Here is a 14,235-nt window from a genome sequence, read left to right on the forward strand (position 1 = left end):
AAAAAACATATATATATATATATATATATATATATATATATATATATATATATATATATATATATATATATATATATATATGTATACCCTTCAGTATGTTTACTTTCGATAATGAGGAACAGAAGAAGGAACCAAACAAGTAAATTTCGTCAAAGACATCTCTCTTTTCTAAACGCTGCCTCGCAAAGATTTTCATTAATTCAAATTGAAGAAACAGACGTAATTTCTATTGTCTGGTTAGCTCAGTGGTAGAGCGTGAGTCTGACACACTCAAGGTCGTGGGTTCGAGACCCACACCAGACATAATTTTTGTTTTTTTCTTTTTTCATTTTGTCCGCATCACATGTGTGCAACATTCAGTATGTTCGTCCAACGTTATAGTGAAGATCTTCACAATAAATTGTGGTTTTCGACCTTATCTGAAAGGGTCAGGTCCACCAAGACGTCCTTGAAATCTTCCAGAAGCTTCTGGCGATCCTCCTCCAACTGCTGGGCACATCAGAGTTAACATGGGCCGGACATCGGTTGTGGAACGACTTAATCTGCTTCCGGTAGTTAGCAGGGATGATAATGAGGGCTCTGACCTCATACCAGGTCAGCTTAGTTCCAGTCTATTGCTTAGTTCCAGTCTATTGCAACGACAATAAAAAATTAAAACTCATTTCTTCGTGGAAAATTGAGAGGAAAACACGACAGCAACATGGAGATTTACCCTGTGGTTATTTTGCCGGCTAGTCGGCAACGGTCGGTCAAATGGTATTTTGCCGTGGTACTCTCAGTGCTTCATATAATACTATGTCACAAAAAATGTTCTTGGGGGCGTAGCTCAGTGGTAGAGCACTCGCTTGGCATGCGAGAGGTCCCGGGTTCAAACCCCGGCGCTTCCATTTTTCTTATTTGGGAAATTCATTGTTTTCAGTCATATATATATATATACATATATATATATATATATATATATATATATATATATATATATATATATATATATATATATATATATATATATATATATATATATATATATATATATATCGTCTGATCAGGGAAGTTAAGCAACGTTGGGTCTGGTTAGTACTTGGATGGGTGACCGTCTGGGAACACCAGATGCTGTTATCCCTGGGGATAGGGAAGAAAGTATACTTGCCTCGTATTCCCTGCGTGGCGTACAAGGCGACTAAAAGGGTAGGGAGCAGAAGGCCGGAAATCCTTTACTCTCATTTTCAATTTTACAAAAGACGGAACAGAGAAGATATAAAGATATTGTAAAGATGTAACTAATATAAGATATAAGAATGAATGGAAGGTACGGATGTAGCTGAAACAAGGAGTAATGAAGATTAAGGTGCAATGAAAATTATTCTGTAGTGAAGATATATGTATATGTTAAAATTTTGTATTGAACATTAAGAAGTAATGATAATGATGAGAGTGTAGTGACGATGAGGGTTTAGTTAGGGAGTGGTGACAATTGCCTTTACAATGATACTAAGGAGGCAACACAATGAGGAACACAAACTTTCCAAAGCTACGTTCAAGTCAGACTTTGAACTAAGTTCGGTAAACAGAAGGATGATGTTAAGATGAGAGTGTAGTGAAGAAGAGTATAGTGATGATAAGGATATTGTCAAGATAGGTTGTAGTGAAGATACGAATGTAGTGAAGATACGAATTTAGTAGAGATAAGGGTTATCAAAGAGTAAAGTTTATTCAAAATGATTGTGTATTGAAGATGAGAACTACTTTTAGTGAACATCAGGGAGTACAATGATGATGGTATGGTAGAAATAACGGTGTAATGAAGAAGAGGGTATAGTGAAGGTATAGTTAAGTGAAAATAAGCTAGTAGTGAAGATACACGTTAGTGAATATGAGGTTGCAGTGAACTTAACCTTATTGATCTGATCCCCCAAATCCTCCAAACTACGTTCAAGGGCGGATCCAAAGCCAACCGAAAAGGCTATTTCTCTGTGTATTGTTAGTGGTGGTGGTGGTGTGTAGGTGTGTGTAATCATCTATTTGCACTGTATTAGGAGGGAGTTTTACACTCGTGGGGCCCCGTGTAAGTACGTTGTTTGTGTGAGCGGGTAAAATCTAAAGCCTTCCTTGAAACCAGCTTAGTCAAGATAAGGTCATATGAAGATGAGGTTGTAGTGAAGATTATGATAAGCCTTGCATAGTGAAGATAAAGGGATTAAGGGAGAGATCAGTGGTTGACAAGGTAGCATGATATACCACTGCGTTATGATAACTGATAACTGAATTATTCCATGCTGGAGAGAGAGAGAGAGAGAGAGAGAGAGAGAGAGAGAGAGAGAGAGAGAGAGAGAGAGAGAGAGAGAGAGAGAGAGAGAGAGAGAAGGGAGAGTGTGTGAGAGAGGCTAGACACGAGAGAGAGGCTTTAGATGTGAAAAAGACTGAAGGAAATAGAAGGTTAGGGTAAGACTCTGTGACGGAGAAAGATAATTGTCATAAGAGTTAGGGTGGACTGTAGAGAGAGAGGCTTAGGATTAGAGTCAGGCAGGACAGGAGAGAGAGGCTTGGGACGAGAGTCAGGCAGGACAGGAGAGAGAGGCTTGGGACGAGAGTCAGGCTGGACAGGAGAGAGAGGCTTGGGACGAGAGTCAGGCAGGACAGGAGAGAGAGGCTTGGGACGAGAGTCAGGCAGGACAGGAGAGAGAGGCTTGGGACGAGAGTCAGGCAGGACAGGAGAGAGAGGCTTGGGACGAGAGTCAGGCTGGACCACACCGACAAGGCATTTCTTCCAACACCTGCACACACACACACACACACACACACACACACACACACTTAGCAAACAACAACACCCTTCCCACAACACTCACGACACACCCTCCCGAATACACCCACAACACACACACCTCTTCTTCCATGCCCACAATACACTCTCCCACCGTACACCTGCGACACGCACCTTCCCCACACCACACGTCTCCAGCACACCCACACCACACATCTCGCCCACCACACTGTATCTGCTAGTATTGCATTGATCTTGTTATACATTTGATGTATTTTCAGTTTGACTTATGGTATGGCTACAGACTTCACGACTTCACCTGCTCATACCCATTAAAATTTAACAACAATCATACATTTGTGTTATCATGAAGATAGATTGATAGATACATAAATAGATGGATATTCAGATAGATAAATGGATAGATAGGTAAGGCAACCTTCATCTTTCTTAGAAATCAATGATATCCACAATATCCTACAACAAATACATGTACATGGATGTAGTGATAATGTGGGTCAGGTATAAGGCCAGCGGTGTTGAAGGTATAGTGAATGTGACCATTGACTTGAACCATCAGGGTGTAGTGAAGATAAGGCTGTAGTTAAGATGATTCTTAAAGTGACTCAAGGTTGTTGTGAGTAAAAGGAAGCTTCGAAGATGAGTACTTCCTATCTGAAAGTCAACAATTACAAAATTGATGAAGCATAACAACTTCCTCGGACAGCCAACTACAACCATAGAGTGAACCTGACTCTCACCTAACAACGTCCTCTCAATGACAAATGTCTTACCAGAATCTTCTAGAACCTTCCAGAAAACCATGAACTCTGCAGGTAAGGAGGAGGGAATGGCCTCTGGCTGCTGATGATAACCGCATTATTCCATATATATGCATATATATACTTATATTTGCATATATAAGTATGTATATGCAATATATAGAACAATGTGGCTATCAACAGTTTCTAAGAAAACTGAAAAGATGAGGTCCCACCGAGATTCGAACTCGGATTGCTGGATCCAGAGTCCAGAGTGCTAACCCTTACACCATGGGACCTGATAAGAAAAGATGTGATTTCATCTAAATGTTTTACATATAATCAACCAGAGGCCATCCCTCCTTGCCTGCAAATGTCATTGTTTTCTGGAAGGTTCTCGAAGATTCTGGTAAGATAATTGCCATTGAGAGGACGTTGTTATACTTCATTTTCATTAATTTTATCATTGTTGACTTTCAGATATAGAAAGATAAATAGGTAGATAGATAGATAGATTAGATAGACAGATAGATTGACTGGTAAACAGATAGATATTTAGAGAGAAAGAGACGTAAGGCTAACCCTTACACCATGGGACTGGAAACAAAAGATCTGATTTCATTTAGATGTTTCAACCACCATCACCAGCCAGAGGCTGGTTTTCTGGAAGGTTCTAGAAGATAGATACATAGATAGATAGGTAAGGCAACTTTCAACTTTCTTAGAAATCATTGACGTCTGCATCATTCTGCAACAAATACATGTACATGGATGTAGTGATAATGTGGGTTAAGTATAAGCCAGTGGTATTGAAGGTGTAGTGATAATGACCATAGACTTGAACCGTAAGGGTGTAGTGAAGATACGGTTGTAGTGAAGATAACTCTTAAAGTGACTCATAAGGTTGATAGATAGATAGGGTAGATAGAAAGGTAAACAGATAGATATTCATACAGATAGAAAGATAGGTAAGGCTGTGTAAAAATACATAGTTGAATAGATAATCAAATACTGAACATTTCATATGCGTTTTTATAAGATCGAAAAGAAAACGAGATCAATGGTAACATGAGCCTCGGCCACGAGACTGAGGCCACGAGACAATGTCACTCGTTCAAGAGTCGGTTACGGGCCCCGCCGGCGGGGCTTGAGACTCGCCCGCCTGTTTCCAGGTGAGCTCGTTCTCAACGCCCCCGTCCGTCGATAGTGGCCGTGACCAACACATTAGTGGCACTGTCTGTCATCAAGACCCCGGCGGCGATAGCCTCGGAGTTGTTGTCCCCTGCAGCAGCCACTGCCACGGCCACGGATCCAGCCACGGGAGGCTCGTCCGCGTTAGACAACATGACCGCGATCAGGGACATGCATGCGAGGCAACAGCAGGTGATCCAGAAGAGGAAGGAGCACATGACCGTGGACCCCCGACCTTCTGAACACCTTCCAACTAATGATGACGCCGATTCCACTCACGCATTTCAACTTTCTTAGAAATCACTGATGTCCGCATTATTCTGCAAGAAATACATGTACATGGATGTAGTGATGATATGGGTTAGGTATAAACCAGTGGTGTTGAGATTCTAAATTAATGTGACCATGGACTTGAATCGTAAGGGTCTAGTAAAGATGAAGTTTTAGTGAAGATTGCTCTTGAAGTGACTCATAATGATGTTGTGAGTACAAGGAGTCATCGAAAGCTTACTCCAAGGATTGATAATGAATGATCAGTAAGTAACCTGCTCTGGATATTTGTTCGGTAGTACACTGCTCTAGTTCTCCATCGCAAGGCAAAGATTGGTTTGTGATCAACTCTCATCAAGTCAGACCCAAGCTTGTTAATCTAAACGCCCACAGCCATCATGGAGGAACAACTCTAAAGAACTTCATGCAACAATTAGAACAAGAATTTCCATTATGATTTCAATAATGAGGATGTGTCACCTGCAGTGAACATCATTAATTCATATAAATCTTTTTCACTGCCTATCTGAAAGTCAACAATTACAAAATTGACGAAGTATAACAACGTCCTCGGACAGGTGACTACAACCATAGAGTGAACCTGACTCTCACCTAACAACGTCCTCTCAATGACAAATGTCTTACTAGAATCTTCTAGAACCTTCCAGAAAACCATGAACTCTGCAGGTAAGGAGGAGGGAATGGCTTCTGGCTGCTGATGATAACCGCATTATTCCATATATATGCATATATATACTTATATTTGCATATATAAGTATGTATATGCAATATATAGAACAATGTGGCTATCAACAGTTTCTAAGAAAACTGAAAAGATGAGGTCCCACCGAGGGATCGAACTCGGATTGCTGGATCCAGAGTCCAGAGTGCTAACCCTTACACCATGGGACCTGATAAGAAAAGATGTGATTTCATCTAAATGTTTTACATATAATCAGCCAGAGGCCATCCCTCCTTGCCTGCAAATGTCATTGTTTTCTGGAAAGTTCTCGAAGATTCTGGTAAGATAATTGCCATTGAGAGGACGTTGTTATACTTCATTTTCATTAATTCTATTATTGTTGACTTTCAGATACAGAAAGGTGGATAGATAGATAGATAGGTGAACAGATAGATATTTAGAGAGTTAAATAGGTAAGGCTATGCATTTCAACTTTCTAAGAAATCGTTGCTGTGCGCATTATTCTTCAAGAAATACATGTACATGGATGGAGTGATGATATGGGTTAGGTTTAAAGCCAGTGGTGTTGTGGTTGTAGTGAATGTGAACATTCACTTAAACCGAAAGGGTCTAGTGAAGATAAGGCTGTAGTAAAGATAACTCTTGAAGTGACTCATAAGATTATTGTGAGTACAAGGATGCATCGAAGATGAGTACCAGACAAGCAACAGGCTAAGTTCCAGGGTCAACAAGCTATGCTAGAGGGTCAGGAGGTATCTCATGATGAAGAGTCAGTAGTGTATTGCGGGGTCAACAGACTGCTTTCTAGAGTCATTAGGTTATGCTAGAGGGTAGATAGCTCTTGCTGGAGATGCCAAGGCTGTGGTAAATGACAGTATATCACGGTGATGAATGACTGTGCTAACTGGAAGTATGCTTTGCTAAGGTAGGAAATGACAGAGAGCTAACAGGTTATGTTGATTGGTTTGTGGACTACTAATCCACTTTAATGTCTTAGTACGCAAGTCTTGAAAGAACTGTTACGTTCATGTAAGCAGACCACATAAATGGGTCATGAAATTACCTTAGATTGACAAGTTAAAGTAGGCCAGATAGTTACCATCAAGAGTCAGTAGGCAATAGTAGTGAGCCAGCAAGCAGTGATGGTGGGTTGGGATGCCACACTTGAGGGTCAGCTCAGATACATGTTTGGTCATTAGGCCTTTTTGAAGGTTCAGTGAAATACGTTGGTCTACCAGGCCATGTCAGAGGGTCAACTGACGACATTACAGGATTAGTGGATCACGTCAGAAGTCACACCAAAGGCTGCTGGAACATTTTCCACAGTCAGTTGTGGTTTAATATTTGTGATAGTTTATCAGTGAACCACATGGTAGGGAAGGTTAGTAAGCCAAGCAAGAGAGGTAGGAGATCCATGTGAAGTCAGTAGGTCATTCTAGAGGGACAAGAGGCCACAATATGCGTCATGTAAGCCAACCTAAGATCAGAAGGTCGCGCGAGAGGGTCAAGAGGCCTAGATAGGTATGTTCATGGGAGTACATGGGAAGAACAAAGCACAGGATTCTTGATGGCCCATGCCAGGAGTAAAAAATTATGTGAAGGAACACCATGTGGTATGAAGAGAGTTTACTCTCACTAAAATATCAAATGAGAGAACGGGAGAAGTTCCTGACTGAGTAAAGCGGCAGAGGTTGAAATATGAAAGTTAAAAAAAGATTTGAGCTTTAAAAGAGTAAAATCAAATCATGTTTTTCTTTCTTGAACCAAACTTATTCACTGATACAAGATATCTACGTTTTTGTTTAGCTTTGATTTAAAGATTCTGATGGTCTTCACACTGGCAACATCTGTTGGAAATTCTTTCCAATATTCTACAACTCTACAGCTGATATTTTTTTGCCAACGGTACTATTACATCGCTCTCCTTCATATCATACCAATATCTATGGATGATTGCGCTAAAATACAATTTCTACCTATATGTATTTTCTAAAGTTCATTTATTTCCCTCTGTTTAATTTCAAAACACTACAAATCAGCGTTGTAATAACATGAACATACTGGGCATAACCGTATCCCCCACTCTGTCCTGGAGACCCCATATAATTAATATCAAAAAGCCTACCTCTCAAAAGTTGGGAGTGTTGTATAGTGCCGTAATACCTTTCCTTGAGAGCAAATGTTTCACATCTATAAGAGTTTTATTTACCCAGGTATGGAATACTGATCACGCTCCACTTGGCTGTTAACTAGAGTGGAATCAAAAGCCATTTGTCTCTGATTCTCCTGGCATTGCCTCTCTTGAAAATTCCCTTTAGCACACTGAGATGTTGCTACTCTCTCTCTCTCTCTCTCTCTCTCTCTCTCTCTCTCTCTCTCTCTCTCTCTCTCTCTCTGCAAGTCCCTACACGCATTTGGCTGCTGCTTCCCACAGCTTCTGTTCGCAGACCGGCCAATCGAGAATTGACTCTTATGATGCCTCTTTCTACCCTCAAATTTTCTTCCTTCATTTTTCTTTTTCCTTCATATGACCTCGCTTTTTAAAGAGTCAATTCTACAAGCATTTACGGAGCCTGAAGTTATTTCTACTTTATAGATATTTCTTTCTGCGTTACAAAAAGTTAAGTCCATAGGGAGATGCCTGCTCCGACTGGTGTATCGGGCGTCTGGAGTTTCTTAGGAATGATTCAGTACTTGTCCATGTTTTTACCTAGACTGGCAGACATGATTAAACCTCTAAGGGAACTGACGAAAAAGGATACGTGTGGTAGAAGGCTCACAGCTTTGGCGGAGGCGTTCTCTAGGTCTCATCAAGGTCTGGCTCACACATCTCTGGCGGGGATATTGTTCCGGTCCCATCAGGGTCTAATACAGTCCCTGGTAACTCTCCTCAGTCTTCCCTTTCCGTTCATCCGTCACACCTGCTCTCCTCTTCAAGTCTCTCTCACGTACGCAGAAGTTGACGACGTTTGCTCCTGTACATCTGATCACCAACTTCAAACACATATGACCGAGGTGAAACTTCCTGTAGGCATATTCCAGGGGTACAATCTCGACTGCCAGGAAGTCGCATGCGTATTGTATCGCCTGATGAGATAGGAGGTGGTGGACGTGAGACTCGATTGTGATAGTGTGCCTGGTTAGTTTTCCTTGCAGTGATGTCCATAGTATCTTGCTCCGTGGTGTGGCGTGGTTGTAGCAGTACTGAATTATGCTGCATGACTGTCTTAACAGTGGCGATCCATGGAGCGTTGTGCTGGGGTTAAATGCATGTCTCTCTCGGAGTACTACGCTAGTTTATAATGAACAGTGCCATGAACTGTGATTGTCCAGACAACCTGCACTTGGTAAACATCCTCTTCACCGTTTTTATAGTGTAGACTTCCGATTCTGAGTCTTCCACGATGTATGTGCAGTAACTCCATTTTTTCTAAGACTTAGGTTCATTTTGCAGTTTTTGTTTGTTTCCAATCCTGTCACATTATTCATTCTAGTGTCATACACAGTGATCTACACTGTAATCTGCTTCACTTTTTCATTGATATCTGAGATCATTGTTACAAATGATATTGACACTAGACTTGTTCCTTGAATTAGTCCCAAAAGAACATTTTCTGCTTCTCACAATGTTGTATTTGCTGCCATCTGACTTTTCTGTTAGAAACTGTTTGATTCAGTTTTCACCTTTAATATATTGTTTTGCCACTTTCTTTGATAACGCTAGTTTGCTGTATCAGATGCTTTAGCAAAATCAAGAAAAACATTTTCCATCCTCTTTCTTTGCAGTAGAGTTTTGAATTAGTAGTTGTGTGGTTGTAAATGAAGCCTAATTGAGAAGGTTAACCAGGGTGTCTTGTAGTGGTACAAGCAATTGGAAAAAATGAAAAAAGAAAGACTGACAAAGAGTGTATCCTGTATGTATGTCAGTAGCAGAGGCAACAAGGGGTAGGGAAATACTGAGAGGGTTGGAAGGATATAGTAAACAGTGCTCTAGGATATCAGGGCCAGAAAATTCAATAAAGTGTGAGTGAGGTATGTACTGGGTAGAATGAAGTAAATCAGTGTGGTATTTAGGAGACAACATGCAGTCAGCAGACTAAACTAAGTTAGTAGAAGTGTTGAGAGCTAACCATAAAGTGGTCTTTAGACGTTAGCTGTTGATGATGGCCTCTGGTTTTATTGCATAATGCATGACAGCAAGAGATTGATGTTTTTTTTTAAGAAGGAAAGGCAGTTAAGAAAAAAAAGCATATGTAAGACAATGTTTTAAAGTACCTTGTTGCATGTGTGACATCACATCTTCTGGTGGGAGATGGAGCATTTTCCTTATGTTGACATTGCTCAGTACTTGTATGGATGGGGCATTTAAGTTAGATAGGTGCTTTTGATTTTTATAGATTTTGTGGTTTTATAGTTATTGACATAGCCCTTGCCACTGATGGAAGGATTTTAGTGGAGTCTGTGGAAGACTTAGCGGTGGCTTTTAAGGAAATGAAAGAGTTAAAGATTTTAGGACCAAAGGCTCCAAGACATCAATCAACATCCAGGCAGTTAGAGATTTTTTATGCCATTTTCCTGTATACGTGTGTATGGAAAGAATGTTGAATGTTTGTAATGGTCCACTTACCTTATCATTGTGGTCCACAATAATAGTAGGTTCAATGCATAGATTAGAAGTTTCTTAGGTCTTCAAGACACTGTTCTTCCATGTTTCAGTCTTCGGATGCATAGTTGACACAATGCCTTTAGGCACCACTCATGCAGGCAAGATAATTGGGATCACGTGTCCATTGTGATTCACAGATTGCTTCTTTGAAGCTGACGTGAGTCATGTAATCTTACTTAATCCAGGCTGCTAGGCATGTGCTTGATTCATTCTCCTTAAGATATTCTTTCAGAAAGGAATAACCATGGGTGGAGAAGGCTAAGGGCATGTGCAGAGATACTAAGGATGAGATGAATTTCTGCTTGAAGGCTTGCTAGGAGGAAGGCTTTTGAGTGTAAAGTTGGAGGGTGAACGGTGCTCTGTAATGCATTAGCAAATTGCACTTGTGTATGACTTCATATCACCATGCTGTTTTCTCTTCTTGGTCTCATTAAAACTTTTGGATATTTTATAATGGTAATATTTCTCTACATCTCATTAGTTTGAGCATGTGCATTTCAATTTTTTTTAAAAATTTAGAGTCCAGTTTTTATGGCTATTACATGCTAAGTTGTTTCTTTACTTTTTACTTATTATTGTTGTTTCCTCATATCATGTAGAGAACATATCATACTTTTTACCCCATAGTAATTGAACATTCTGGTGTCTGAAATATTTCTGTTGTTTCTTGATTCAGCAAAGCTTTTAATTGCTTTATCATCACTACTTGTTGTATAAACTGTGCTTGGTATGATGATAAAATTTATGGAAACTGGATGGAAGGCATTATTCCAAGTTATCTACTCTTTCAGATACCAGGAGGAGGGGCTTCTAATGATATTTCTCCAACTTATTGGTGGTAGAGAATGACCACTGCATTGGTACTTGTGTAGCGGTGGTACACCTAATTTACATCAGGCTAGCAGGACACAATTAAATGTTGTAAGCTGGGTGGCTTACTTGACCTCCTTGGTTACATCTAGCACTGCTGCATACACATGTCAGGACAAATCACTTCACATACTTGACATTAAGACAGCTAGGCCAAAACAATCTTAAGAGGGTTAAAAAGTGTTGTCACCTGGCTATGTGGGATAACACTATTGCATTAGAGCATTTGAACATGTATTGTACATGGATATAACTGTAAAAATCTTAAAAACTTACATTCATAGAGGCATTTACGATCTACTAGCAAGAACTGCATAATTTGATTAACCACAACATTAATTTGTGCAGACTTGATGACTCCTTCCCAAACATCTTTTGCAACTACAGTATTTGATTAATCACAACATTATTTGTGCAGATTTGATGATTCGTTTCCAAATATCTTCTACAAGATTTTTTCCATACAGAAGCATTAAGAAATAGCTATAGATGGGTATCACTACATATTTGGGATCAGTAAGGATTTTTTCTGAACACCATAGCCGCTTTAAACTTACATAGGATAAATGCATCCTTTGGGTATCAAAATTGATTTTTTTTTTTGTTGAGCTGGTTTAAGTGCTGAATTACATATAAAATGTTCATGTTGCATATATGGAACACATCTCTTATATCAGCCATCATCATTACAGACAGATTCAAATCAACGTTGACCAGTCATCTTGCACAGTAAGCAGAAGTCTACCCTGATGATGATGCTTATCAGCAGATGGCATCTGGTTACATAATCCAATTGTTATCCTGCCTCTTAGTATATAATCCATTTATGCCCTTTGATCCAAAACCCTACCCACCCACATATACTGGCTACTTATGTAAGCAGTGTTATTGTACTCCACTTCCTTGAGGTTACACCACAAGTGAAAAGTTGTCTTTTGCAAGGCTGTGTCATCAGGAATATATTCTCGTGAGAGAACTTACTACAATGGAATCTACATTTCCTTGCCATGGAGGTAGTGCATCTTTTAGCTACAGGAGCATTTTTAGGAAGGTTTGGGTAATACAGTGATCTTTGATATAATTGGTCTTGGGGTAAGTATAAAGAAACTTATGTATGCAACTTGAACAATGTATAGTGTTCCCAGTGACCATTCCTATTTTCATTTATACTAGGGACCTCAGTTCTTAATTATACTTTCTTTTGCTACATAAGTCAGCTTTGCATTCACATCCCATAACAATAAGATATGATCCCTTGCATTTGAACTGTGAAAGCACTGACTCTTTTCTCCCAAAATGCATTCCTATCTTCTTTAGTCCTCTTATTACTTGGTACACGGGTACCAACAGTTATTCACATCTCATCTTCTGCTTTAAAGACAAAGAAATACAAAGGAATTCTAACAGCAATAGTCCACTGAGTCTTTTTGAGGCTGTTTATGATAGAGGAAGAGATATGAGTCTCACTGAATTGTTTGGGAAAGCTGTAGAAATAAAGTTTGGTTTATGAGAGGGCAAACACTAAGGAAGGAGGAGCACTGCTGCTGAAGCAGGAGTTGTAGGAATGGATGCAACATGTTAGGAATTGAGTTCCCGGCCATTGTAGGTAAAAAAAAGAAGGTGGATTGCCAGAGGTGGGTGGTAACTGGTACTTAGGTACTTATGCACCAGGCCATGAGGAGAAAGATGATGATGTTAAAGTGTTTTGGGTGCAGCTGAGTGAGTGTGGCAGTAGGTTTGATATATACATACATACAAGTAGGGTTGTCGGCGGAGGGAGCAAAAGGGGAAGCAGTAACAGGTGATGAAGTGAAGAGAGGGAGTGAGTATTTTGAAGCATTGTTGAATGTGTTTGATGAAAGGGTGGCAGATGTAGGGATGGTATGCAAAGTGAGACTTGGAGAGTGGTTTGGTGAAGTGAGATGAGGTGGTGAAAGCCTTATGTAGGATGAAATATGGCAATGTGGCTGGAGTGGGTGGGGGTGACTGTGTTATTGATTGGATAGTTTAGATTTTCAGTGCATGTATTGATCATGGTGAGGTGTGTGAGGATTGGCAGAATGCATGCATAGTGCCAGTTTATAATGGCACAAGGGATAGATGTGTGTGTTCCAATGACAGAGGTATACATCTGTTGAGTGTATCAGGTAGGTGGTATTGGAGGGTAATGCCTAAGAAAGTGAAGGCAAGTACAGAGCACCAGATTAGGGACCAAGAGTATGGTTTTAGCATTGGTAGAGGATGCGTGGATCAAGTGTTTTCATAGAAGTGTGTATTGAGAAATACTTGGAGAAACTGATGGATATGTTTGTGGCATTAATGGATCTGGAGAAGACATGATAGGTTTGATTGAGATGCTTTGTGGAAGGTCATTAGAATATATGGTGTGGGAGGAAAGTGGCTAGAAGCAGCAAAAAGTTTTTATCAAGGGCGTAAGGCATATGATCCCTCCCACTGTTCATACACCACTTCTGCCCCATTAGGGCTGTCTGACCACAGTCATATTGCTGTTAATTCTACTTAGGTACACCCATTCTCTGCCCTCTCCTCAAAATACCTACTGTGGCACTTTGGATGAGCTCATATGTTGTCCCTCCACAGCTTCTGTATTGACCTTCCTTGGAATGGGTACTGCTTCTATAGTTGGGATGCTTCTTATTGTGCTAAACACATAGCAAAGGTCATCTTGGCTAGGATGGAGGTATACATCCCATCTTCTAAATCGTTCTTTCCTCAGTCATGGCTCCATCACCTTCAATTTATGTATGCTGTCTGCATTAATCATGTCTTAAGCCAACCTTTTCCATTACTCCACCACTCTTATATTATAAAAATATTTCTTTACATCTTTATTTACAAGTTTCTTATCTAATTCTAGGTTGTGTCCTTTATTTAGCTCTATCCCTGCATCTCTGAAAGAGCTGTCTAGTGTCCACTTAGTCAGTCTTTTAAAAAATCTTAATGGTTGTGATCAAGTTACCTCTCTGTGTTTTCTTTTCCATGGTCAGTAAAG

At 40.0% G+C, this 14,235-nt stretch overlaps 2 non-coding genes across 2 annotated transcripts; one reads left to right on the forward strand and one right to left on the reverse strand.

Annotated features, from left to right (window-relative positions):
- The first annotated feature begins 231 nt into the window (after positions 1-231).
- On the forward strand, positions 232-303 carry TRNAV-GAC (transfer RNA valine (anticodon GAC)). Its single transcript has one exon. It is a non-coding gene; the product is annotated as a tRNA-Val (tRNA).
- Positions 304-3,749: 3,446 nt separating this feature from the next.
- On the reverse strand, positions 3,750-3,821 carry TRNAQ-CUG (transfer RNA glutamine (anticodon CUG)). Its single transcript has one exon. It is a non-coding gene; the product is annotated as a tRNA-Gln (tRNA).
- Between the last annotated feature and the right edge of the window lie 10,414 nt (positions 3,822-14,235).

The sequence above is a fragment of the Panulirus ornatus genome, chromosome 12, assembly GCF_036320965.1.
Source record: "Panulirus ornatus isolate Po-2019 chromosome 12, ASM3632096v1, whole genome shotgun sequence".
Taxonomy (NCBI): Eukaryota; Metazoa; Arthropoda; class Malacostraca; order Decapoda; family Palinuridae; genus Panulirus; species Panulirus ornatus.